The sequence below is a fragment of the Aotus nancymaae genome, unplaced genomic scaffold, assembly GCF_030222135.1.
Source record: "Aotus nancymaae isolate 86718 unplaced genomic scaffold, 86718_ANA_hifiasm-v0.15.2.pri h1tg000057l, whole genome shotgun sequence".
Lineage (NCBI taxonomy): Eukaryota > Metazoa > Chordata > Mammalia > Primates > Aotidae > Aotus > Aotus nancymaae.
In genome coordinates, this window is record NW_026988471.1 from 5,251,540 (window position 1) to 5,279,401 (window position 27,862).

Here is a 27,862-nt window from a genome sequence, read left to right on the forward strand (position 1 = left end):
TGGGTGCCTTGCCACTGAGAAAATTCTTCAGCCAGATACTTTAAATTATCTCTCTCAAGTTCAAAGTTTCACAGATCTCTAGGATAGGGCAAATGCCTCCAGTCTCTTTGCTAAAGCATAGCAAATTTGACTTTTACTTCAGTTTCCAACAAGTTCCTCATCTCCACCTGAGACTACCTCAGCTGGGACTTCATTGTCCATATCACTATCAAGATTTCGGTCAAAGCCATTCAACAAGTCTCTAGAAAGTTCCAAATTTTCCCACGTTTTTCTTTTTCTTTTTTTTTTGAGACGGAGTTTCGCTCTTGTTACCCAGGCTGGGGTGCGATGGTGCGATCTCGGCTTACCGCAACCTCCGTATCCTGGGTTCAGGCAATTCTCCTGCCTCAGCCTCCTGAGTAGCTGGGACTACAGGCATGTGCCACTATGCCCAGCTAATTTTTGTATTTTTAGTGGACACTGGGTTTCACCATGTTGACCAGGATGGTCTCGATCTCTTGACCTTGTGATCCACCTGCCTCGGCCTCCCAAAGTGCTGGGATTATAGGCGTGAGCCACCGCGACTGGCCCTTTCCCACGTTTTTCTATCTTCTTCTAAGTCCTCTGAATTGTTCCAACCTTTGACCCATTATCCAGTTGCAAAGTCACTTCCACATCCTCAGGTATCTTATAGCAATGCCTCACTCGGTACCAATTTACTGTATTAGTCTGTTCTCACATTGATATGAAGAAATGTCTGAGACTGGGTAATTTAAAAAGGAAAAATGTATAATTGACTCACAGTTCCTCTTGGCTGGAGAGGCCTCAGGAAACTTACAATCATGGCACAAGCCAAAGAAGAAGCAGGCACCTTATTCACAAAGTGGGAGGAAAGACAGTGAATACAAGCAGGGGAAATGCCAGACACTTATAAAACCATTAGATCTCATGAGACTCACTCCCTCTCACCAGAATAGCATGGGGGAAACCACTCCCATGGCCTAGCACTCGACACATGGGGATTATGAGGATGACAATTAAAAATGAGATTTTGGGTAGATACATAGCCAAACCACATCAGAATAGCCATTTCCATGACACTGATTATTTTAATCCATGAGCATTTCCATTTGTTTGTGCCAATTATTACTTCTTTTAGTAGTGTTTGTAGTTCTTCTTGTAGAGACTTTTCACCTCCTTGGTTAAGTATATTTCTAGGTATTTTATTTTATTACAGCTATTATAAAAATAATTGAGTTCTTTATTTGATTCTCTGCTTGTTCATTGTTGATTTATAGCTGTGTTATTGATACTGTAACCTGTGAATTTATTGAATTTATTTATCAAATCTAGGAGTCTTTTTGGAGAGTCTTTATTGTTTTCTAGATATATAATCATATAATTGGCAAACATTGATTGTTTAATTTTCTCTTTTCTAATTTGGATTCCTTTATTTCTTTCTCTTGCTTGATTGCTCTAAGACTTCCAGTACTATGTTAAATAGAAGAGGTGAAAGTGGGCATTCTTGTTTTGTTCTAGTTCTTAGGGGGAATGCTTTCATCTTTTTTCTGTTCAGCATGACATTGGTTGTGGGTTTGTCATATACAGCTTTTATTGTTTTGACATATGTTTGTTCTAGGACTGCCTAGTTTATTAAGCATTTTTATCACAATGATACAATGGATTTTAGTGAATGCTTTTTCTGTGTCGATTGAGATGGTCATTTTTTTTGTTTTTAATTCTGTTTTTGTGGTGAATTACATTTACTGATTTGCATATGGTAAACCATCCTTGCATCCCTGGGATTAAACTCACTTGATAAGAGTGTAATATATTTTCGGTTTGTTGAAGATTTTTGCATCTATGTTCATCACGGATATTGGCCTGTAGTTTTCTTTTTTGTTATGCGCTTTCCTGGTTTTGGTATTAGGGTGATACTGGCTTCACAGAATGAGTTAGAATGGGTTCCCTCTTTGTCAGTCTTTTGGAATAGTTGCATTAGGATTGGTACCAATTCTTATTTGAATGCCTGGTAGAATTTGGCTGGAATTCATCTGGCCCTGGTCTTTATTGTTGGCATTTTTTATTACTGATTTAACCTTACTGCTTGTTACTCGTTGTTCAGGATTTTTGCATCTTCCTGATTGAAGCTAAGAGGGTTGTGTCTTTCCAAGAATTTATCTATTTTCTTTAGATTGTCTAGTTTATTTGCATAGAGGTCTTCATAGTAGTCTTGAATGATCTTTTGTATTTCTCTGGTATCAGTTGTAATGTCTTCATTTTCATTTCTAATTGAGCTTATTTGAATCTTCCCTCTTCTTTTCATGGTTAATCTAGCCAGTGGTGCATTGATTGGTTTATCATTTCAAAAAACCAACTTTTTGTTTCATTTATGCTTTATATATATATATTTTTGTTTCAACTTTATTTAGTTGTTCTCTGCCTTTGTTAGGTATTTTCTTCTGCTAGCTTTGGGTTTTGTTTGTTCATGTTTCTCTAGTTCCTTGAGGTTTGACATTAGGTTGCCAACTTTTGATTTTTCAGACTTCTGATGTAGGTATTCAGCATTAAAACTTTCCTTTTAGCCCTGGTTTTGCTGTATACCAAAGAGATTGATAATTTATGACACTTGTCATTCGTTTTGAAGAAGTTTTAAATTTTCATCTTGATTTCACTGTTAGCCCAAAAATCATTCAGGAGCAGATTGTTTGTTTTCCATGTATTTGTATACTTTTAGGAGTTACTTTATTCCACTGTGTGCTAAGAAGATACCTAACATAATTTTGATATTTAAAAATTTATGAATAATTCCGTGGCCTATTATATGATCTGTCTTGGAGAATGTTCCATGGGAACCCTGTCTCACAGGATTCTCCCTTGTTCTGGTGCACTCCCTTTTCAAATAATTTTGATATTTAAAAATTTATGAATACTTCTGTGGCCTATCATATAGTCTTGGAGAATGTTCCATGTGCTGATGGGAAGAATATATATTCTGCAGTTCTAGAGTAGAATGGTCTGTAAATGTCTATTAGGTCATTTTGGTCTGGATTGAGGTTTAAGTCCCACATTTCTTTTTTTGACTTTCTGTCTTGATGATCTGCCTAGTGCTATTAGTGAAGTGCCGAAGTTCCCCACTGTTACTGTGTTGCTGTTTTTCTCTTTTCTTGGGTCTAATAGAAATTATTATATAGACCTGGAAACATCAGAGTTAGGTGCATATATATTTAGGATTATAATATTTCCTTGTTCTATTAAGCCTTTATTATTACAAAGGCTTTGTCTTTTGTATTAGTTCTTCTCACATTGCTATAAAGAATTACCTGAAACTGAGTAATTTATGAAAAAAAGATGTTTAATTAACTCACACTTCCACAGACTGTACAGAAAGCATGGCTGGGAATCATTGTGGAAGGCAGAGGGGAAGCAGGCACATCTTCACATAGTGGAGCAGGAGAGAGAGGGAGAAGGGGGTAGTGCTACGCTTTTAAACAACCAGATGTCGTGAGAATTCACTCACTATCATGAGAACAGCAAGGAAGAACTTCACCCACGTGATTCAATCACCTCCAGCCGGGTCCCTCCTCCAACACTGAGGATTACATTTAGAGATGAGATTTGTGTGGGGACACAGAGCCAAACATATCATGTTTTCTTTTTACTTTTGTTGCTTTAAAGGCTGTTTTATGAAAATAGCTACTCCTACAAGTTTTTCCAAACTTTTGCTTTGTGTTCTCACTCAGGAGCACTAACGATTCCTAGATTTGGCTGTTTTACATAAATCTCTGTTTCTTAGAGCCATTGTTCAATTCTTTTAATTGTTGTTTGTTTATTTTTATTTGATTAGGCTAATTTGAAAGCCTTGACTTTGAGCTCTGAAATTCCCTCTTCTACTTGGTCTAGATTATTGTTTAAACTTTCTATTGCATTTTGTAATTCCATAAATGTGTCTCTCATTTCCTGAAGATCTGATTGGTTTTTCTTTAAAATATCTATCTCTTTAGAAAATATTTCATTCCTGTCCTGAATTGGTTTTTTATTTTTCTGTGTGTTGCTTTTCATCTTTCTCTTGTATCTCCTTTAGTAGCTTAATAATCAATCTTTTGAATTCTTTATCTGGTATTTCATCTTGGTTTGGATCAATTGCTGGAGAGCTGGTGTGATCTTTTGGAGGTATTATAGTAACTTGTTTTGTCATATTGACAAAATTATTTTCTGATTCCTTCTGATTTGGGTAAACTTTTTTCTAATTATTTTAAAATTTATTTTTTATTCAACAGTATATTTTTTAAATTTCCTTGTTTCCCTTGAGAGTGTGACTTTAGTGTTTTTAGTTTACCGTAGCCTAACTTGGCTCTTGGTGCTTCCAGTGGTAAAGTTTCTGTATGAGTTTCTTGGTTGTAAAGGGTCTTTGGATGATGGCTTTCTCAGATGCTGGTTATGGTAGCAATGTGCTCAGTGTGTGAACAGGTTCACTGTCTCCTGTGGGCTTTGAATGACAGAGGTCTCTTGAAGATTATCTTGTTCCCCAATGGTGTACACTTTTTATTTATTTATTTTTTCTCTAGTAGTTTATTTATCAGTTTGAACAGTTTAGGCTTCAGACCAGTAGGAGAGCTGTCCACGAGTAAACACCAGCTGTGGCTAAAACAGGTGGGTAAATGAAATACCCAGTGATAAGCAGAGGTCCCAATCCTGACAGAAGCAGCTGAGGGAGCTCTCAATGAAATGCGCTGACGACTTTTCAGGGGGGTTGGAGGGAGCCACCTCAGCTCCTCTGCCAGGCCAGCAGGAAAGCAATCCACCTCCCAGTCACACTCCTAACCCAGTGTTCCAGCAGTTCAGATCAGACATTCATCTCCTTTCATCTACAGGAATGTTGATTTTTCATGTAGAAAAGGATTGTGACTCTAACCGTTGTGCAAGTCTGAACCTGGAGAGCACTTTTCTTGTGGAGAAGCAGTCACCCTGAAGTGTTCCAGAAAGGCCGATTATAGGTACACCCACACTGAGCTCTCATGGGAGAAGCCCCAGCAATGATTGAAGTGATACATGAGGGGGAAAGAAGTCCCCTTCTCCAATATCCTTCATGAGCACCGGTGCTACCTGACTGGTGGGATAGTGCTTCAGACTTTCCTCTCTGAGTCCAGCACCACCCCTTAGATTTTGCTGAAAGAAACTTCCACAAATGGAAAGTTCTAGGACTCAAGCCCTGCCCTCTGATCTTTTTGTCCCACAGGGTTCTCCCTTGATGTGGTGCACTCCCCTTTCCCATAGGAGGAGGCGTCCCTGAGGGCCAGGCTACTGTGAACCCTGCTGCTTCTCTGGGTCTATCCCCACAGTGGGTTTGCTGCACTCCAGGCTGGTGCTGGGGTATGTCAGCAAGGGATCCAGTGATGTGACCTGTCCTCAAGTCTCCTGGCAGCAGGTGCAAGCCCCAGCTCTGGGAGGGGTGGCAGGGGAGTGACATAAACTCCGTGAGATTCCTTGGTTATAAATAGTCTTAGTGTGTTGGCTCTCCCAAATGCCGGTTGTAGGAGTAAGGAACTGGGTACATGGGCAGACTCAAGATCTCCTTATTAGCCAGAGTGGTTCAGGCAATGGTGATAGCTGAGGATACACACAAGACTTTTTCTTCCTGGATGCTGCGTCATTTTGCCTGCAGATGCTATAATGGACTGTGTCAGTTGGCCTCCAGCCAGGAGGTGGGACTTACAAATGGGCACCAGCTGCAGTGATAGTGGTGGGATTTGTGCTTGCCTTATTATGTTACCCAGGGGAGGTACTCTGATGTTTCAGGAAATGAGTGGGGCCATAGAGCTCCCCAAAGTTTCTGTGCTTTGTGTTACACTACCAGTGTGGATGGAAAAGTAAAACCAGGTGGAGGGGTGTGTCAGGCATGTCTGCATTCTGGCTCTCTACATGAAGGTACAAGCAGCAGCCCCAGTGGGAATCAGACGGCAATATTTTGGCCACTGGGGTAACGCTCCAGGTGGGAGAGCAGTTGTCTTTGCTGTACAGAAGAGTCCACACAGGAAATGGGGAGAAGTAGGTGGCAGTAAGCCCTACCTAGCTCTCACGCACCTAGCAAAGCAGGTCTTACGTTCATGGTGTTCCAACAGCAGCAGCTAGCTAGACTCCAGGCAGTCTATGCTCAGAACTCAAAACTGCCCCAGGCCATAAGGCTTCTCTGCCAAGACAGAAACTATGACTTTCAGACCATCCCTCTTCTTGTCTGCTTGCAAAGTAGGGGTGCCCAGCTTATGTATTTGTGGCTGCAGCACACTTCCCATTTATCCCTTGGTTCTGGCAAAGGGGGTTCTTCCCACTTGATACCATTTAACAGATCTCAGTTGGGAGTTTCTCTCATCCTCAAAGAAGGACAATTTGACTTCCTCTTTTCAAATTTAGATGCCTTCTACTTCTTTCTCTTGCCTGATTTCTTTGCTTAGGACTTTGATTACTGCATTGAATAGGAGTGGCGAGAGTGGGCATCATTGTCTTGCCCCAGTTCTTAGTGGAAAGACTCAACTTTTCTTTATTCAGTATAATGTCAGCTGTGGGTTTGTCATATATGACCTTTATTATGTTATGTTCCTTTTATGACCAATTTGTTGAGAGATTTTATCATGGGAGATGTTAAATTTTATCAAAGGCTTTTGCTGCATCTATTAAGATAATCATTTTTTTGGTCCTTTATTCTGTTGATGTGATGTATCACATTTATCGATTTGTGCGCGTTGACTACTTTTGTATTCCCGGCATAAACCCTAATTCATCGTGGTGCATTTTCTTTTTGACATGTTGTTGGATTTAGTTTGCTAGTATTTTGTTGTATCTGTGTTGAAGGATATTGGCTTATAACTTTCTTTTTTGGTTATGCCTCTGTCTGGTTTTGGTATCACAGTAATACTGGCCTCATAGAATGAGTTATAAAGAATTCCCTTATTCTTAATTTTTGGAAATAGTCTGAGAAGAACTGGTTTTAGTTTTTCTTTATATGTTTTGTAGAATTCAGCAGAAAATCCATGTGGTCCTCTACCTCTCTGTGTTGGGGGACTTTTCATTACCATTGTTATGCTTTGACCCTGTGTCCTCATCCAAATCTCATCTGTAGTTCCCCTAATTCCCACATGTTGTGATAATTGAATCATGGAGGCAGGTCCTTCCCATGCTGTTCTTGTGATAGTGAATAAGTCTCATGAGATCTGATCAGTTTTTGGGTGGAGTTTCCCTGCGCAAACTCTCTCTTTGCCTACTGCCATCCACGTAAGATGTGACTTGCTCCTCCTTGTCTTCCACCGTGATTGTGAGGCTTCCCAAGCCATGTGGATCTGTGAGTTTTCCATTAAACCTCTTTCCTTTGTAAATTTGCCCAGTCTTGGGAATGTCTTTATCAACAGTATGAAAAGAAACTAATACACTGATTCAATCTCATGACTCAGTATTACACTGTTCAAGCTTTCTATTTCTTTTTGGTTCAATTTTGGCAGGTTATATGTATGCATTTATCCATTTCCCCTGAGTTTTCCAAATTTTTAGCATATACTTGTTCATAATAGTTTCTAATGGTTCTTTGTATTTCTGTGGAATCAGTGTAAATGTGTCTTTTTTGTTTCCTATTTTATTTATTTGACTTTCTCTCTTTATTCCTTGGTTCAATTAGCTTGCAGTTTCTGGTTTTACTTATCTTTCAAGAAACCAACTTTTTATTTTACTGATGATTTTCTTTTGTTTTCTTTTTAAGTCTCTATTCGTTTCATTATTCTCTGATTTTTATCATTTCTTTTCTTCTACTAATTTTGGGTTTGATTTGTTCATGCTTTTTTAGTTCCTTGAGGTGCATGGTTAGGTTATGATATAATGAAATCTTTCCACCTTTTTGATGTAGGCATTTATTGCTATAAACTTGCCTTTTAGCATTACTATTTTTTATATCCCATGGATTTTGGTAAATCATGTTTCAATTTTTATTTGTTTGTATAATATTTTTACTGTTTTGTTAATTTTTCTGAGTCAGTGGTCACTCAAGAGAATCTTGTTTAATTTCTACATGTTTGTTCAGTTTCCCAAGATCCCTTTGTTATTGATTTCTAGTTTTATTCCATTGTAGTCTGAGAATATACTTTTTTGAAACAGGGTCTCATTCTGTCACCCAGGCTAAAGTGCAGTGGTGCAATCTCAGCTCACTGCAACCTCTGCCTTCCCAGGTTCAAGTGATTCTCCTGCCTCAGCCCTCCCCACCGACACCCCGTGGGTATCTGGGATTGCAGGCATGTGCCACCATGTCCAGCTAATTTTTGTATTTCCATAGAGATGAAATTTTACTATGTTGCCCAGGTTGGTCTCAAACCCCTGAACTCAAAGCCATCTGCCTCCCTAGGCCTTCTAAAATGCTGGGATTGCAGTCAGGAGCCACTGTGCAAAGCCCTGAGAAGATACTTGATATGACTTTGATCTCTAAAAATCTGTTGAGATTTGTTGTTTTACCTATTATGTGATATATCCTGTAGAATTTTCCATGTGCTAATGAGAATAATAAATATTCTACAATTGTTGGATAAAGTGTTCTATAAATGGCTGTTATGTTCATTTTGTCTATAGTGCAAATTAAGTCTGATATTTCTTTGCTGATTTTCTGTCTAAATGATCTGTCCAATGCTGAAAGTGGGTATGAAAATCGCTATTTATTATTGTTTTCAGGTCTCTCTCTCCCTTTTTAGCTCTATCATAATAACATGTGCTTTATATGTCTGGGTACTCCAGTGTTGGGCATACACTGTAAATGTTTCAGTATACATTTGTAGTTGCTATATGCTCTTGCCAAATTGATCCATTTATCATTACATCGTGACCTACTTTGTCTCTTTTTATGCTTTTTGACTTAAAGACTGTTTTGTCTGAAATAAGTATTGCTTCTTCTGTACACTTCTGGTTTGTGTTTGGTTAGAACATTTTTTTCCATCCCCTCACCTTTAGTCTATGTGCCTCTCTACAGATGAAGTTGGGTTTATTGTAGGCAGTATACAGCGTGGTCTTTTCTTATCAGGCTATTCAGCCACTCTTTCAACTTTAGAGTTTAAACTGTTACATTCAATATTGTTAATTAGTTGGTGAGGTCTTGCTTCTGTTATTTTGTTAATATTTTCCCATCGTTTTGCATTCTCTTTCTTCTTTCTTCCATTTTTATTGTTTACTTTTATAATTTAGTATTCTTTTGTAGTGATAATGTTTGACTTTCTTATTTCTTATTTGTGCATCTACTCTACCAGTGAATTTATATTTTTGTATGTTTTCATGATGGCAGATGTATTAGTTTTTTCTGACTCTGATAATAAAGAAATATCTGAAACTGGATAAATTATAAAGAGAATAAAGAAAAAGAGGTTTAATGGACTCACAGTTCCACATGGCTGAGGTGGCCTAACAATCATTGTGGAAGGTGAAAGGCACATCTTACATGGTGGCGGGGAAGAAAGAATGAGAGGCAAGTAAAAGCAGAAACACCTTATAAAATTATCGGATCTTGTGAGATTTATTCGCTACCATGAGAACAGTAGTGGGGAATCTACCCTTATGATTCAATTATCTCCCCCCAGGTCCCTCCCACAACATGTGGGGACTAGGGGAGCTGCAATTCAATATGAGATATGGATGTGGACACAGCCAAGCCACCATATCATTCTGCTCCTTGCCCCTCTCAAATTTCATGTCCTCACATTTCAAAACCAATCGTACTTTCCCAACTGTCGTCCAGAATCTGAACTCATTTCAGCATTAACACAAAAGGCTATAGTCCAAAGTCTCATCTGAGACAAAGCAAGTCCCTTCTGCTTATGAGCCTGTAAAATCAAAAGTAAGTTAGTTACTTCCTAGATACAATGGAATGACATTCATTGAATAATTACTCCCATTCTAATTGGGAGAAATTGGCCAAACGAAGGAGGCAAAGGCCCCATACAAGTCCAAAACCCAGCAAAGCTGTCAAATCTTTAAAGGTCCAAAATGATCTCCTTTGACTCCATATCTCATATCCAGGTCATTCTGATGCATAAGGTGGATTTCCATGGTCTTGGGCAGCTCTGCCTCTGTGGCTTTGCAGGGTACAGTCTCCCTCCTGGCTACTTTCACAGCCTGATATTGAGTGTCTGTGACTTTTCCAGGTGCATGGTGCAAGCTGTCAGTGGATCTACCATTCTGGGGTCTGGGAGATGGCGGCCCTCTTCTCTCAGCTCCACTAGGCAGAGTTCCAGTTGGGACTCTGTAGGGGCTCCAACCCCACATTTCCCTTCCACATTGCCCTAGCAGAGGTTCTCCAAGAGGGCCCCACCCCTGCAGCAAACTTCTTCCTGGGCATCTAGGCGTTTCTATACATCCTCTGAAATCTTAGCGGAGGTTTCCAAACCTCAGCTCTTGACTTCTGTGCACTCACAGGCTCAACACTGTGTGGAAGCTGCCAAGGCTTGGGGCTTGTACCCTCTGGAGCCACAGCCCAAGCTGTACCTTGGCACCTTTTAGCCATGGCTGGAGCAGCTGGGATGCAGGGCATCAAGCCCCTAGACTGCACGGAGCATGGGACCCTTGGCCTGGATGGGAGGGGCTGCCACAAATGTCTCTGACATGCCTTGGAGGCATTTTCCCCATTGTATTGGTGATTAACTTTTGGCTCCTTGTTATTTGTACAAATTTCTGTACCAGGCTTGAACTTCTCTCCAGATAATTGGTTTTTCTTTTCCATTGCATCATCAAGCTGCAAATTTTCCAAACTTCTATGCTTTGCTTTCTTTCTAAAACTGAATCCTTTTAACAACATCCAAGTCACCTCTTGAATACTTTGCTACTTAGAAATTTCTTCTGTCAGGTACCCTAAATCATCTCCCTCAAATTCAAAGTTTCACAAATCTTAGGGCAGAGGCAAAATGCAACCAGTCTCTTTGCTAAAACATAAGAAGAGTCACCTTTACATCAGTTCCCAAGATCCTCATCTCCATGTGAGTCCACCTCTGCCTGGATTTCATTGTCCATATCACTATCAGCATTTTAGTTAAAGCCATTCAATAAGTCTCTAGGAAGTTCCAAACTTTCTCACATCTCCCTGTCTTATTCTGAGTCCTCCAAACTGTACTAACCTCAGTTAGTACACAGTTCCAAAGTCTCTTCCACATTTTTGGGTATTGTTACAGCAACACCCCACTCCCAGTATCAAATTATTGTGTTAGTCTGTTCTCACACTGCTGATAAAGACATACCCAAGACTGGGCAATTAATAAAGAAAAATAAGTTTAATAGACTCACAGTTCCACATAGTTGTGGAGGCCTCACAATCCTGGCAGAAGGCAAGAGGTATGTATTACATGGCAGCAGGCAAGAGAGAATGAGAGCCCAGTGAAAGGGGAAACCCCTTATAAAATCATCATATCTGGTGAGACTTACTCACTGCACAAGAACAGTATGGGAGAAACTGCCCCCATGATTTAATTATCTCCCATTGAGTCCTTCCCACAACACATGGGAATTATGGGAGCCACAATACAAGATGAGATGGATTATTGAGGAGGACACAGCCAAACCATATCAGCAGATATTGAGTTTTTGCTTCCAGATGTAGGACTCCCCTAAGCATTGCTTGCAGGGTTGGTCTAGTGGGGATAAATTATCTCTTTTTGCTTGTTTAGAAATAACTTTATTTCCCTTTCACTTTTTTTTTTTTTTGAGTTAGAGTCTCACTCTGTCACTCAGACTGGAGTACATTGGCATCGTGTCAGCTCACTGCAGTCTCCATCTCCTGGGTTCAAGCAATTCTCCTGCCTGAGCCTCCTGAGTAGCTGAGATTACAGGTGTCCACCATCATGCCTGGCTAATTTTTGTATTTTTTAGTAGAGACGGGGTTTCACCATTTTGGCCAGGCTGGTCTTGAACTCCTGACCTTGTGATCCATTCACCTCGGCTTCCCAGAGTGCTGAAATTATAGGCGTGAGCCATCACCCCTGGCCCCCTTTCACTTTCAAAATATAGCTTCGCCTTTTTTTTCTTTTTGCATAAGTGCTCTATGCCTTTACCCATTTCTTATCATTCTGGAACACCCAAAATTAAAATATTTGACCACTTTGTTGTGCCTCATATGTCTTGTATGCTCTTTTCATTCTTTATTATTTTTTATTTTTACTTCTTGTCTGATGGAATTATTTCAAGAGGCCTGCCTTCAAGTTCAGAAATTTTTTCTGCTTGATGCAGTATATTGTGCTTAATGCTCTTGATTGTATTTTAAAATTTTTCATTTATTAAATTCTTCAGTTCCAGGATTTATTTGTGCATGTGTTTTTTAAATGATTTCTATCTCTGCTGAACTTTTCATTCAAGTTATAATTTTCTTTCCCAATTTATTTTTCTGAAATGGGGTTGACCAGATTGAAGTGCAGTGGTGTGATCTCGGTTCACTGTAACCTCTGCCTCCCAGGTTCAAATGATTCTCCTGCCTCAGCCTCCCAAGTAACTGGGATTACAGGCTTGTGCCACTGCACCCAGCCTGCTTTTCATTTTTTGTGTCTTTATGTTGGTAGCTGCACATCTGATATACCAGCCATTTTGTCCAGTGTTACAGATTGGATGAGAATCTTTCAAAAGAAAATATTTTTTATAAAGATGTATCTACAGTGTGCATTGGGCAGGGTGCTTTCACTTTTACTCTGGGTGGGTGCAGAAGTGTGGTCTCTGCATGATTTCTTTAACTGTAATCAACATCAGTGGTGTCTGTGAATTCCTCAGTGGCTTAGGTGGCAGTTGTTATTGGAGGCTGTGCCAAGACTTTCCTGGGGACAGGGACTCCAGGAAGGCTGGTCCTTGGGCACCAGTGGTACCACTGGTGGGCTGCGGGTGCTAGTCCTTGGGCCCCTGGTTGGTGTGCATGGCATTGGTAGTGGCAGTGGTGGTGGTGGGCCAACTCATAGCCCCCATGTGGTTTGCACAGATGCCTGTGGTGGATGGCTGGTGGCTGGGCTGGTATCCAAGTCCCCTAAAGGCACATTCAGGTACATGACCACCCTGCCACTAGAGGATATTAGGCTGCTGTCAGTGGCAGTGGTCCACGGCAGGCAGCTCTCAAACTCTGGGGATTACACACTTCCTTTGTTCCCAAGGCAGCCGCCTGCTGTGCTGCACCGCCCATTTTCCAGAGTGTAGGGCGCTGTGTGGGTTAGAGTGCTGTTGGCCCAGCCGCGCCACTGTGTCCAGCCAGCATTGCAATGCTGCAGCCCTGTGGGTGGATGAGGGGAATGTCAGTGGGGCTCCAGGTATGTGAAAGATCAGGGGCTGTTGGTCCTCAGGGCGGGATGTAGTCTTGTATGGACTGAGCTTCTCAGAATGGCATCATGTTGCAGTTACTTGGACGTTGGGGGTGTTTGGCACCCAGTGCAAACTCTCTCCCTGAGACAATGCCATCACATAGACGGCAGGCAGCTCTCTATACCAGTCTAAGGGTCCAGAAGGGCCAAGGAGCTCATCCATGGCTAGGATTGCAAGAGTCCTTGGTGGGAATGTGAACCACTAGGGATCTCTTGCTTACCAGTTTCCCATAATAGGGAGCTCCTTCTCTATATTTTTAAAATATAAAACTGTTCTTAAAAAAATAAAATCAATTTTTAAAAGGAAAGTTTATAGAGATGAGTTTATCAGAGTAAGACTTTTAAATCTGGTAAGATTCAAATGGGTGGCGCTCAGAGACAGAACTCCCATCCCACAATCTCTGGGATCTGGCAGCAATGGAGCTAGGACTACACAGAGCTTTGACTTACCTTCTGGAAGATCCCAGGGGATCTTGGTCTCATGACTGTTTATTTTCCTCTTGGATAGGAAAGAAACCATGGACTTAGACCATTCTTTCATGAAACAAGATAAATGGGAGACTCAAACATTGATTGAGTGTACCTTAGGGAAGAGAGAAAAGGGTTTCAGATAGAACTTGCTTAAAGCTTGGGTTTGCTGTCTATTAGCTGTTTTGTCTTTGAGCAAGCCACATAATATCTCTGGAGATATTTCATAATTTACATTTTACTAGAGTTGGTAAAATGCAAATAATTATATTAATATCTACTCATCCGAGAGAGTTGTGAATATTCAATTATATAATTTAGGGAAATGTCCAAAATAGTGTTGACACATAGTCAACGACTAACATTTTGTTTTTCTTCTTTTCTTCCCTTTCAATAAACAGGAGAAAGAGTAACTGGGAGAAAGTAACACGTTTTCAGGTGTCAGGCTGGAGGAAGCCACTTGCAGACGAGGCTACCTCTGCCTTAGGATTACCTGGCGGCCTGCGCTCTTCCAAGTTATGTCCACTGATTTGCTCTCTGTATTCAACAATTGTTCTTTTTCCGTATTTCTCGCTTACTGGCCCTGAGAGTGACCATATTTTTAACCAGTTTTGTCCTCAGCCTCAAAACTTAGCTTTTTCCTTTTGTGGTTGCCGAATCCTATCACTTGTCGTAGTGACTGCTCCATTTTGAGGCTGTGAAGGTGTCTGCCAAGCCTGCCGAGAAGGCTCATCTGTGGCATCCGAGAGTAGAGATTTCAACTCTGGACCCCTGTGAATTGTCTTGGGAATTACAGATACCCAGCACTATTTTGAAATACCAGCGGACATCCAATTCTTAAAAGCCCTCAGAGCTTTGGGGGAGACCCCTTCACCTCTTTGGCACGTCAGAGAGCCGATTCAACACTTCTCATCCCCTCCTGCTTCCCTCTTGGGCGATCAGGATGCAGCAGCAACTCAGCATGCCTGTTTTTACAGCTCTTCTCTGGTAATGCTGCCATTTCAACTGCAGACCACAGGATAAAAGGACCACTTCACAGTGGCTCAGGATACTCTTTTAAGTAGGAGGTAACTATTCAGTTTCTTTGTGACCCATACATAAACTTGATTATGTTCTTCATTGCTCCAAGATACTATCTGTTTGTTTTTTCTCAGAGGGAGAAGAAAGTACTACTTCGATATAAAATTAAGCAAACGTTCTTCAAATAACCACCGTGGGACTTGACCACTAATGGTGACCAGCAGTGGCTTTGTCATGGCCTTGCCCACTGGGGACAGGCACGTGCCAGGGCCAAGGTTGCTGCCGGCTGGTAAGCAAGAATAGGTGGCTGGTGGAGCGCACACAGTGGGAAGGGCAGATGGCTCCATTCTGATGTGTTAGCAAGCCGCTTCCCTGGGAGAGGCTTTCCCCTTCGGTGGAGTCTGCGCCCCCCCGTCTCAGCTGTCCGGGAGCAGATGTGTATAGTTAGAGATGCAGACCTTCTCACTGTAAATACAGCTCACATGTTCCTAGGCTGACTTTACTATGTGCAGAGCCTCTTCTCAAATACCCAAATCCCCAATGTTGGGTATACAGAACAGATGTTACCCTGCCTCCTATTACATTAATTTACGAACTTTACATATGCTGAGTTACGGACCTTGAGCTGTTGCATGTGCTCGGCTGTTATGTTCCAAAAAGTACGTTTTTATGGCTTTGTGGAAACTGTGCTGTTCTGCTTTTGCAGTCGTGAGATTCTGTTTTTTTTTTTTTTTTTTTTTTTTCTCTAATCGGCAATTATCCTTGTCCTGGAACATCAGAGCTTGAAGAAGCGATTTTAGCAGCCCACATATCTCCTTCCTAATCCAGGTGATTAGAGGTTTAGAGAGAGGTGGGAGTTTCTCTGAGTTTATCATATTCAGTGACAAACTCAAAGCCCAAACCCCTTCTCCTAATTTCTTTTTTTTTTTTTTTTTTTTTTTTTTTTTGAGACGGAGTTTCGCTCTTGTTACCCAGGCTGGAGCGCAATGGCGCGATCTCGGCTCACCGCAATCTCCGCCTCCTGGGTTCAGGCAATTCTCCTGCCTCAGCCTCCTGAGTAGCTGGGATTACAGGCACGCGCCACCATGCCCAGCTCATTTTTTGTATTAGTAGAGACGGGGTTTCACCATGTTGACCAGGATGGTCTCGATCTCTTGACCTCGTGATCCACCCGCCTCGGCCTCCCAAAGTGCTGGGATTACAGGCTTGAGCCACCGCGCCCGGCCCCCTTCTCCTAATTTCTAATCAATCTGGCAGCCTTCGTTTATCAAAAGGTGACTTTTGATAATATAACTTTTATACACTGTGAGACAACATATTTTAAAAAACAGTTCAGAAATCTTTATTTTTTGAAAGACTTTTTAAGGTCAGGCACCATGGGTCATGCCTATAAACTCAACACTTGGGGGCCTAAGTGGGAGGATCATTTGAGACCAAGATTTCAAGACCAGCTTAGAGACAACTCTGTCTTTAAAAAATTTTAAAAAAATAGCCAGGTGTGATGGTGCATGCCTATAGTCCCAGCTACCTGGAAGGCTGAAGTAGAAGAATCCATTGAACCTAGGAGGCTGTGATTGAATAAGCTGTGATTGCACCACTGCACTCCAGCCTGGGTGACAGAGCAGTCAGGGAAAAAAAAAAAAAAAAAAAGAGAAAAGAAGCTTTTATTGCAGTTTTAGGTTCAGAGCAAAATTGAGTAGAAGGTACAGAGATTTTCCATATTCTTCCTGCCCCTCCAACAAACACGCCCTGCCTCCTTCATTATCAGCATTCCTTCCCAGAGTGGTACACTTTTTCTAAGTGATGATCCTACACTGACAGGTCACCAACACAACGAGTTCCTTGTTGACACCAGGGTGCACTCTTGGTGTTGAACATTCCAGGCGTTTGGACAGATGTCTAATGACATGGCTCCACCACCGCAGTATCACACAGACGAGTTCCACTACCCTAAAGTCCTCCGCGCTCCACTGATATTTATTCCCTCATCCCCCTGCCCCCTCAACCCCTGACAACCCCTGATCTTTTTATTGTCTCCATAGTTTGGTCTTATTTAATGTCTTTTGAGGTTGCACTGCTGTCCTAAGACACCATACGAGTAGAGGGTTGGCCACCTCAGCCAAGAGTCATTTGGTCTGGTCAGGTCTCCGCCTTCAGGACAAAAACATTTCAGAACCATCCTAACAATAGTGCTCCTGTAAGTAACCAGACACTATTTGTATCCATGGCAACGTGGCTCCATGAGCACTACTTCCGAGGAGCAGCTGCCCTTCCTGGGCACCATCAAGAGTTGTTCTTCTCTGACATCCATTCCGTTCTTGCCCTGGCACACACCCCAGCCCGGGTACCAGGCAGCCAGGGCCTTCCATGGCTGTCAGGATGCATTTCTTCATAGCTGGAATGTGGCTGACTTGTGGACTTCTGTTCCCAGCATAGTGGACGGTGGGCACTATAAACCAGTAGGTGCTCAGTTGATGATTCTTCAACGAAATAACCGATGCCACATTTAGGTCAGTCCTTCTTGTATATCTTCTGTTCTTCAATGGAGTCCCACAATATCCCAGAACTTTATCTTGGGGTTTCTCAGACATTGGAGTACCCAGCTATCACTTGCTGCAGAGTTTCTGAGTCAGTACCTCTGGGGCAGACCCAGTACTCTGCATGTGAGCACAGACCCAGGTGGTTCTGACACTGGTGGTCCAGGGACCACTGCAGGAAGGAGACAATAGGACTGCACGCTTTAGAGGCAGCGGGCATCATCCATCCCTATCTATGGCAGTGACTACAGGGCATGCCCTGGCCACATGAGCACATGCTATTATAATTTTGTGGAATGGATGAGCTACAGAACTGGAGTCCTAATACTTGAGTTCTGGTTTCGACTCTGCCAGCCACTGGCTGATTGAAACTGAACAAGCCACCTGCCTTCCCTGACATTGTCTCTTCTCCTATGAAATTGGGGCATTAGAATACACGAAGACCCTTTTATGTCCTTAATAAACTGTGAGTTTAAGAATCCAGGGAATCTCCATGCTGGTGGCTGCAGTTACATCCCTTTATCCTCAATCCATCAAGAAAGAGTCAAAAAGGTGGCAGAGTTATGTCAGCTGCTCTCCTTAGCGGGTCTCGTAAGGGAATTGCCTTCATCTCCCCAGCCACCACCACGCTCCCACGCGGCCACCATCACCTGAATCATCTGGCAGTGGGGTCCCCCTCCTAAAACTGAGACACAGAGGCCACCACAGGTGTTTCTTCCTGGTTGTCCTGTGCTCCCTCCCAAAGGCTTGGTCTTGCTGGGCTGCACACCTCCAAGGACCCACTTCCTGTGTTTCATGCTGTTTCATATCCACTGGTGTTACAGAAACTGCTGCAGACTAGAGGCCAAAAGCCCATAGGTTCCACTTCTTGCTGTGACACTAATGAGATGGGTGACTGCTGGCAAGCTACTTTATCTCTCTGACCCTAACTCCCATGTACAAAATTGGGTCCTGGAGTCCAAATATGAATTCTTTGTGCAAAATACACATGGCCAGGTCCTATCCTCAGAGATCCTGACTCGGTCCAGGGAAAGGTTTAGATTTTGGGGAGAAAACAACTCTATAGAGGAAGGAGTCTAGCCTGCACCGAGTGCCAAGATCTCCGCTGTTTCTCGGTTAACAGTTACCCTAACTAATCCACAGTCTGATGTCACCTGCTAACAACTTCCCCTGTGGCATCAAACCAGTAGCCCATTTGCAGCTAGCACAAACACTCCTTTACATTTATGTTTTGTTTACGAGATTTCGCCTATAATAATAGATCCTGCCAGTCAGCCTGCAAATGCATATGTTCCATTGCTAATAGGAAAAACTGCATCTATTATAAACATTCTCTCTGGGAGCTTAGCACAGAGGCAGGCCTTGTATTGCAAACATTTGAAAAACCATAACCAGGTATTCTGGACTGTGTTTTAAAACACCTGAGAACATTTCTTGAACACTAGCGTTTGCTTAGAGTGACAAACCTATTCAGTGGTTCTTCAGTTAAGTTTGCATCTAAGCAATGTTGTCTGAATAGCAGGAGGAGGCCAGGAGTTGTGTCTGGCTTTCTGGCCACACAAATGGCATATGGGAAAGTCATTGTATATTATTAGTATCTTTTGATGTATACTATTATGACTTTCTCACAATATTAATGTTGTTGGTTTTTATTAATGTTATTTTTATAGCAATGCTAATATTATGAGCTAAAAGTTCTGAGCATCTGCTGGGTGCCAAAAATTCTTATAAATGCTTGACATTCATTAGCTTCTAACAACACTTTGAAGAAATTCTTATTGTCCTCACTCGACATATACAAGAAATAAAAACCTGAGCATTAGGCTGGACGCGGTGGCTCACGCCTGTAATCCCAGCACTGTGGGAGGCCAAGGTGGGCAGATCACCTGAGGTCAGATGTTCAAGACCAGCCTGGCCACCATGGCGAAATCCTGTCTTTACAAAAAATACAAAAAAAATAGCCAGGTGTGGCGGTGGATGCCTGTAATTCCAGCTACTAGGGAGGCTGATGCAAGAGAATTGCCTGAACTCGGGAGGCAGAGGTTGCAGTGAGCTGAGATTGTGCCACTGCATGCCAGCCTGGTCAATAAGAGCAAAACTCTGTCTTAAAAAAAATGAGCATTTGAAGAATTTTGTCTCGGTGGTGGAGCTTGTGAGCTGTGAGCTGGAATCTGAGTCAAGGCTGAGCTGGTGGAAGGAGTTAACTAGAGCTCCCAAGCTATTCTGTCTTCCAGGACTCTGACTCACCTTCGAGGAGAAGGAATTGAGGCGGGCCTAACACCTTTTCTTTTGCAAACACCAAGAGCAGGTTCTGCAGATTACAAGCACTGAGGTCACATTCCTGAAGTGCATTTTGGGGAAGGCATTATTTTGGCTACTGCAGGGGCTGATATATCAGTTTATTAGAATTCAGAAAAAAGTAAGCAAACAAAAAAGGTGTTGGAAGTATTCTCTTGTAGCAATTTTGAAATGACAACTGGTTCACGTTAACTATAACCACCATGATGTACTGAAGACCAGGTCTTCTTATTTTTCTCGAACTGGACATTTGTATCCATTAACCTAATGCTCCTAGCATCAAGAAAAGATCAATATTTAAGGTGACAGCTATCCCAATTGCCCTGATCTGAGTATGTGAATGTGCTGAATTATCATATACACGCCCAAAATTTGCACATCTAATATGTATCAATAAAAAACAAAGACAAGCCAGGCGTGGTGGCTCATGCTTGTAATCCCAGCATTTTGGGAGGCTGAGGCGGGTGAATCACAGGTCAGGAGTTCAAGAGCAGCCTGACCAATATGGTGAAACCTTGTCTCTACTAAAAATACAAAAATTAGCCGGGTATGGTGGCGTGCACCTGTAGTCCCAGCTACTTGGGAAGCTGAGGCAGGAGAATCACTTGAACTTGGGAGGCAGAGGTTGCAGTAAGCCAAGATAGCACCACTGCACTCTAGCCTGAGTGACAGAGTGAAGCTCTGTCTCAAAATAAAATAAAATAAAATAGACAAAAATTAAAGCTTTCACAGTAGAAAAAAAAGTTCTAGAGAAATTATGATTACTTGATTCACCTAAACTGAGAGCCTTTCTTGGAATGAATTACTGCTTTTTGAAACATAGTTTAGAAGAGTGATTCGCATTTAATGGTACTTTGTGCTAAGCACTGTATCCATGCCTGGGTGCTCACAGCGCTCCTCTGGGACCAGGCATCGCCATCCCCTCTGTAAAAGGAAGGTCAGTCTGTTGCCAAGGCCACAGGATAAACAGCTTGCCTGATTAGGAAACCCAATTGGTCTAATTACAGAACACGTGCATTTGCCCCTTTACCGGGTGATTTTTCTGTAAGGTTGTCTTCAAAAGTCCAACAAAGTTCTGTTCCACCATCTTAGGTAGGCTGTGACCATGATCACCAGCCATGTGGCATCAGGAGGAAGGGGCTGTGTGGCCAAGCTCCTTCTCTGGTCCTGCAGCTTTCTGCCTTTGGCTTTCTGAAGTGAGCCGAACTAGAGATTGGGCCCAGCTCAGCAGCGCAGTTTCAGGACAGCCAGGATACAAACCATTCTAGTCTTTGTTCCCATGAAGGAGAAGCTAAACTACTTTTATTTGCCCATTCTAAGTGCCAGATATAGTGCAACTGCTTCATATAAACCTTCCAGCCTTTGGCTCTGCTCTCTGGAGATATCCTACGTCCCTTTCTCACGGCTTAGGAGACTGAAGCTCATGAGAACTGAAAGAGGGGTCAAGGGTCACACAACACGTGGGCATGAAACTAGGACTCTCCTGGGGTATCAGAGCCCAAAGCCAGTGGTCTTCACTTGATCTTAGCCAACGTCCGAGAAGCCGTAAGGCCAGTGCTCCTGACACACTGTTGTGCCTTTTCCTTTGGGAGTGACTGTGGGCCCACTCTGCTTATAACAGTAGGAAGTTAAATATTTACATTTGATTTGAGTTTGGCCCCGTGATTGTCCGGCTTGTTTCCTGTCGAAGGTCCAGGTTCTCTGTTTTGAGGTAGAGGGTGAATCTGTGTGATGAGGATGGGGGTGAGGGGCAAGTGCGGAACACACCTTTTCACCTGCAGCTCCACACTCCAAATGCAGAGAAATACTGGATCATGTACGGCACATTTTAAAAGACGCATTACATTTGAACCCATTAACCTAATGCTCATAGCATCAAGAAAAGATCATTTAAAAGATCACATAGGCATACTTAAAAAGCACAAAAAATTATATTTTCTCATGCCAGAGGACAGAATCCTATGAGCTGTTGCAATGAAAGCTACATCTCAGGGGCTGAGAACCCAACATCTGCCTGGGGGTGTCTGGGGCCTGCAGATGTTTGTAGAATGAACGTTAGAATGAGCAGCTTTCTAAAGCCAGGAACCAGGGTAGAGTCCCTGTGTCTCTGAATAGAAACTAGCAGTGCTTAGCCTTCTGTAGCAAGGAATGCATCTCAAAAGCTCATGCTGGGCCTGGACCTGGGGTGAAATAGGAGTCACACAGTAGATTCAGGACCCCAAATGTGGCTGGTGTGAGGGGCCTCAATTCACACTGTCCATGCTGTTCGGAAAATCTGAGCAGGAATTTAAGGTAAAAGCCAATCTGGAACAGATTGCAGCCCAAAGGCCTCGAGCCCAGCACAAAAATCATTGCCCCACTGAAGACACCTGCAGAACTCAAGGCATTTCTGAGACTCCATGGGAGAATGACTCCTAAGGAAGGTGAGCCCACAGCACCTGCGGAGACTCATCATGGTGAGGGGAGCAGATTCCATAAAAGGAGAATTCACCTCTAAGGAGCTGAAGGTAACGGAGGGATTAAAATGGGCCTTTGATCATCCAAAAAGCATCTTAAAGGAAAAAATAAAGTAACATAATCCAAATTCCAACGCGAGACTTGAAGAAAAGTAACAACAAAATGGAAAATAAAGTCACTGAAAGAAAGCAAGTGGGTTGGACCGGACTGTCTCCTGTTAGCTCTGTCCCTAGCTACAAGGTCCATGGGGACCCTGCCTCCCTTGACCTTGAATCTCAGTGTCCTAGCACAGTGTCTGGTTCTGGGTGGGCTCACAGTACACATGTACCTGCCAAATGAATGGATTACCAGCCCAAGTGTTCGTAGGAAGGTGCTATTTTCAGGCACTTCACGTGTGGACTTCGGTGTCTTCAGATCTTTTCTGCTCTAGTCAGGCACCATGGACATCACCTCAGTGTGTGAGGGAACCAGGTGCGCTGGTGGAGAGGAAACCAGCAGGGCACATTAGTCACCCATTGCTCTTGGCTTATGAACTGCAGTGGAAACAGCCCAGCGTGCACGGTGAATTTCTATTACGGTGCCAGGAGAAATAGAGGGGGTTTCCTCTGCGAGCTGGCTGGCTTGCGTGAGCTCCCTCTCCACAGCATTTCTCTAGCCATGTCCTGTCACGTCTTTTATTGTGTTCGCTAGTCCTGTGCTAACGAGGATCTTTGAAAAATGACTGGTGTGGTAATGATCTATGGAACTTACTGTAGATAGCAATTAAATATGGTTAACGGCGGGTTACGCTGACACATTAAAAGGCCCACAGGCTGCAATTTATGGAGATAGCACTGCCGCCTCCTTTGTATGTGATGCATTTCTCCGGTTTCTCCTTAGGCTGCCTGGTCTCAGAAGGGAATCATTTCTAGGCCTTCCCGCCATCACTCCAGTTGCTGGTGCACCCAAAATCCCATCAGCAGGCTTTACAGTCCCTCCTGCACCTTCTAAGGCCCTCAGAGTGCTTGAGGTAGCTTTTGTCAAGGTAAGACCTAGGTCAACATTTTATTGTACAGAAAAGGCATGTGCTATCAGAGGAGAAAATGCAGGTATAATATTGGGATGATTCTTATAAGTGACGCAAGATAATTTGATGACAAGAATTGAGATTATATGCTGAGATCTGACTGTCTTAAACTTTGTTAGTTTCTGAAAAGAATAGAAATGCAATCCTAGCTAAAGGAAGGGAAGTAGCCTAGCTTACCAGTGGCCAGCAAGCTCTGTAAATGCAGCAATCTCACCTAATATGAGACTCCAGGTAGAAGAGAGCTCCCAAGAAGTCAAAACACAAACCAAGATCGTGTAAATTACTCCAAGTGAACAACTAGGCAAGGGATAACCAACCCTGTCCCAGCTGTCTCACACCCCCACCGGCCCCCTGCTCTCATGGATGCCACGTTCTTCAACGTCTGCACTTCTGTTAACAGAGTTGAAGGAAAGCAAAGATAGGCTCCTTTACCAAGAGCCTATTGACTAAATACAGACACAATGCTAATACCAACATGTGTACAACAAGATCCTGAGATACTGTGATGTTTTTCTCCCTCTGTTGTGGCCAAGTGTGTGTGTGCTCTCTTGCCTTTGGGTTGCTCACGTTTTTGGGTCACAGGATCAAAAGCAGAAGTGTCCAGGCCACTAGGAGACAAGACAAACCATTATCTGTGAAAGACTGGGTTTTCTGAAAGGAAGCAGGCTGGACGCTGCCAGTGGAGGGAAGAGTCACGGTGTGAAGTTTTCCAAGATGAGAGAGAAGAGCAGCCAGGCGGTGGGCATGCAGGGGTGTGTTGTTGTTGATGGTGTTGCGGTTGTTGTACCCCAAGGCCTGGGGACAAGATGGCCCCATGTACATAGAGGTCATGAAAAATGTGATAACCCTGGACATTGAGTGTCACATCCTTGGGGACAGTGATAACATGTCCCTGTGTCCAAACAGCTCAGTCAGCTTATCTAAAATGGACAGGGAGTACCTCAATGGGAACAGTTGGAGCCGAAGAACAGAGAACTTTCCCTTTGATGTTTGGACTCTACAGAACCACTGGGAATTGTGTTCAAGTCCAGGAGGAATGGCTGAATACCTGATTAAGATAAATTTGCAGCCAGGAGGTTGGAGAGAAATTAGGATCCGATTTTACTCAGTTGGGAGGAATCATGACCCAGCATAGATCTTCTGGTGGACTCTGAAGTTATTTGGAATTTGCCCATAAAATGAATTTTCCTAAAGAAGAAAGAATGTGGAAGCTGATGCTAAGGCCCCATTTCCAAGTGTGAATTTCTAAGAAACTACAGCTTTCATCTGGAGTGGAGATGAATGGCACCGGGGTCCATGTTGCTAGAATGCCTGGGGACAAGGAATGAGGACTTGTCACCTGAAGCATAGGATTCATAGTAGGCACGGGATGAAGCTTCTGCCTTTGTGGAAATGACTACTTCGCCCAAATCCAAGGCGTTTTCCACAACTGAGAGGCCTGGGCTGAGGATAGAGACACCCTACTGGGAAGTTGCATCAATGGTCAGTGTCTGAGGCCATGGAAAGTGTCACATGATGGTGTGTCACAGGGTCCCACATTTAGGACATTTGTGAACTCAAAAAGAATCTTTGATGACCATGACTCAGAGAAACTTTTAATAATTACAACAGGTTTGGGATCAGTTGATGATCACAGATGGGGCAAGCCACCTACCTAAATCCCTCTGGGGAGGGGTGGAGGCTCTGGACAGGGAGATGTGAAGCTGGAGGCATGGCTTGGTCTCCCTAGGCTGGGCGTGGCCAGGCAAAGCTGGGACATCCTCAGCCCAAAGTTTTGCACAACTGGATTTAAGCTCCTTGTAGATATTCCTAACCAGTGGTGATACGGAAGAGAGAGGAGGAGAAAAGGATGGCTCTTCATCAAGAGCAAAAGCAAGAGATTCAGATAGGAGATTTCACTTGGCTTTTCTAGTCTTGGCCGGTGGGGACCCATTATGGTATGAAGAGCTCTGGAATCTTCTAGAGAAACAAGCATGGGTGTTCTTTAACAGGTCCCTGAGAGCCAGTTACCACGGAACAATGGCTGTTACCAGAAGCTTATTGCAGACCTTGTAACCCGAATCATGTGTTGGCCCAGGACAGACCCAGGAAGGCGACTTGGGAAGGAAATGCCAGGCTGAGGTAAATACCGCCATTGAGTAGGGAAGCATTTCAGAGACAGGCTCCAAGAGCTTTGGAAAGTGGAACATTCAACTCGCTTCCCACAGTTTATAAGGGGCTGGCAGTGGTTGTTTTGGGGAGGATAAAAATGGAGAAAGAGAATTGGGTATGTTATGGTACACAGTGAAGATTCCTTTGGAGTAATCTAATAGCTAGGGAATTCTTGGGCAATTTCAATCAAAAAGTGTTACAGAGAGGAGCCCTGTAGAGTTCGTAGGAGACTCGGTTTGTCTATATGACCCCAAGGCTCAAGAAGTAGTTGACACAGAGACCTAGGTGGTCCCCTGGATGCCAAACCTGGGGAGAGAATGGTCCTGAATGGCAGCCCCTCGCCACCCAGCTTCAGGCAGAACTCTCCACCAAGTCTGCCTGCCGGGACCCACGGAGTTGCAGTGGTCGGATGTCATTAACGGCTTTCTGCCTTGGTTGGATTTCAGACATAAAGAAGAGAAGAGGGAAAGGTCTGGGTCACCTGCCTCTTCTGATAACACATATAGTAAAGTTGCACACACCACCTCTGCTCATATTTGATGGGCTGGGACTTAGTCACTAAGCCACACCCAGCTGCAAAGGTGCTGGGAAGAGTTGCATTCTCTGATGGCCACATGTCCAGCTAAATATTGGGGTCATATATTCCCATATAGTAAGACATAAGCAAAGTGCAGACACTGAGAATCACTAGCCATTTATATCACAGGTATCTTCACAACCCAGAAGAGAGACTGGGTTGAGTTAAAATAAACACTGGAATAAATACAATGAGAAGATAGAAAGCCTGCTGAGAAAACCAAGGTACTTGAGTAGAACTTTAAACAGCGTCTTTGCTAATTTTTATGGTAACTGTTCAGATAGTCTGTTTCTTTAAGTTAATTGTTTTCTGATTGTAGAAGCAATAACAACTCATTGTATCTTGCTTGGGAAAAAACTAAAAAGTATAAAAAATCAAATATAATCAATTAATTTTCGTACTACCAAGAGACATTGCTGCTCCCATGTTGATATGTATTCAGCTTGTACTTCCTACAGATGCACACCCATTCAGACAGGTTTATGTTCATAACAGGATTTGAATGCATATGTTTGTATCTTATAACCGGATTTCTTTCACTGAAATAATTTGATCACTGTCTTTTCTCTTGGTTGAATCCTAAGAGTTCTTTTTTTCTCTGATAGAGCCAGATCAAGGACGGAGACAGGAAAGCAGATTATTGCACCTGCCTTCCCTAAGTGCATTTGGGAAAAGAAGGATCATTTCAAAAAGCGTTAAGGAGCGGAAGCATGGAAATCACTTACACAGGCGATCACACTTGGATTTTGCTAGTGAGCCCTGCCTGCCTGCTCTGCTTCCATTTGCTCAGGCCCAGTTTAGGCTTTTCCTCCAAGTGTTGATAGCAGTCATTTATGAGGGAGGAAAGGAGCAGAATAAACACACTTCTCAGCTCCCAGGCGCTGTGTGTGTAGACAGAGGCGCGGGTTGATGGGAAACCTCAACACGCCCATGATCTTCGTCAAGGCTGGATACCTGCAGTGACACTCCAGGCGGGTGGACGTGGTTCCACCTGGCCGCCTCAGTTGCACCTCAGCTGTCACATTAGGGCCCCTCACCCAAGTCCGCGTGTGGGATGTTTCCGCCTGTGGCCCACTTAAGGTGTGCAGGCCGCCTGGAGCCCGGGGCACAGCCTCCTCGTGCATGCAGCTGGAACTGGAAATTGCATTTCTCAAGGTCAGCTTTTCCTTGCGCCATAGGCTAGCTTTAGTAACTAGCAGTGTGTGTGCACGTGTGTGGTGTGTGTGTGTGCGTGTGTTAGTGAGTGGGAGAGAGGAAGAGCTATTTATTCTCAAGTCTGTCCTAGTTAGGAAGATATTCCCTAGGATCTCAGTATGAATTAACATTCTTTAAACACACACACGCACACACACACACACACGCGCGCGCAGACATGCACCTCGCGCCCTCCTCCTCCTCCTGCCATGACGGACAGCAGGCACAGCCCAGGCCCCGTAGGTTACGCTGCGTCCAGGATTCCCTCTGGGGCTCTTCTTTCCCGGGATCCCCCAGGGAGGTCTGAAATAGCCCGAACCCTGCTCCTCATTCCTTCCCAGCTCAGCCTCCACCTCCCCCAACTTTAGGCGCTGAGGGAGGCAGGTTTCTTCTTTGTTAAGGACCCAGAGGGCAGGCTCCGAGGGTGCTTCTCCGAGGAAGAAGCCACCTGCCACACAGGCTCCCTCAGCCCCTGCAGGAACCACCCCCACCCCAGCTGCCGGCAGCATCCTGCGCTCCCCGGACAGATTCTTCACAGGGGTCATGTATCTGGAGAGAGAGAGAGGAAAGGCAACGAGCTCAGGAATGAATCAACAGCGCACGGAGAGTGGCTCCATCGCAAAGATATCTAGATAGCAAATAGCCCATTGAAACCCCATACTGTCATGCCTTGGCGGGGGCCGCCTTTGCCTGCAGGGTCCCGGGACGGTCGCTGGGTAAAGCAGGCTTTGCAGGCTTTGTCAGCGTCTGCGCTCTCGCCGCCGCGAGGTCCCGT

General features: G+C 43.6%; 1 long non-coding RNA gene across 5 annotated transcripts in view; it reads left to right on the plus strand.

Annotated features, from left to right (window-relative positions):
• LOC105709832 (uncharacterized) overlaps positions 1-27,862 on the plus strand; it is a 91,046-nt gene that overhangs the window by 26,079 nt on the left and 37,105 nt on the right. For 2 of the 5 annotated variants that reach the window (XR_002477920.2, XR_002477923.2), the window contains exons 2-4: positions 14,189-14,854; positions 14,942-15,082; positions 25,157-27,048. This is a non-coding gene — a long non-coding RNA (uncharacterized LOC105709832). Of the gene's footprint in view, positions 1-14,188; positions 14,855-14,941; positions 15,083-22,978; positions 23,124-25,156; positions 27,049-27,862 lie in introns of all 5 variants that reach the window. The other 3 variants (XR_002477919.2, XR_002477921.2, XR_002477922.2) reach the window with 3 other exon arrangements.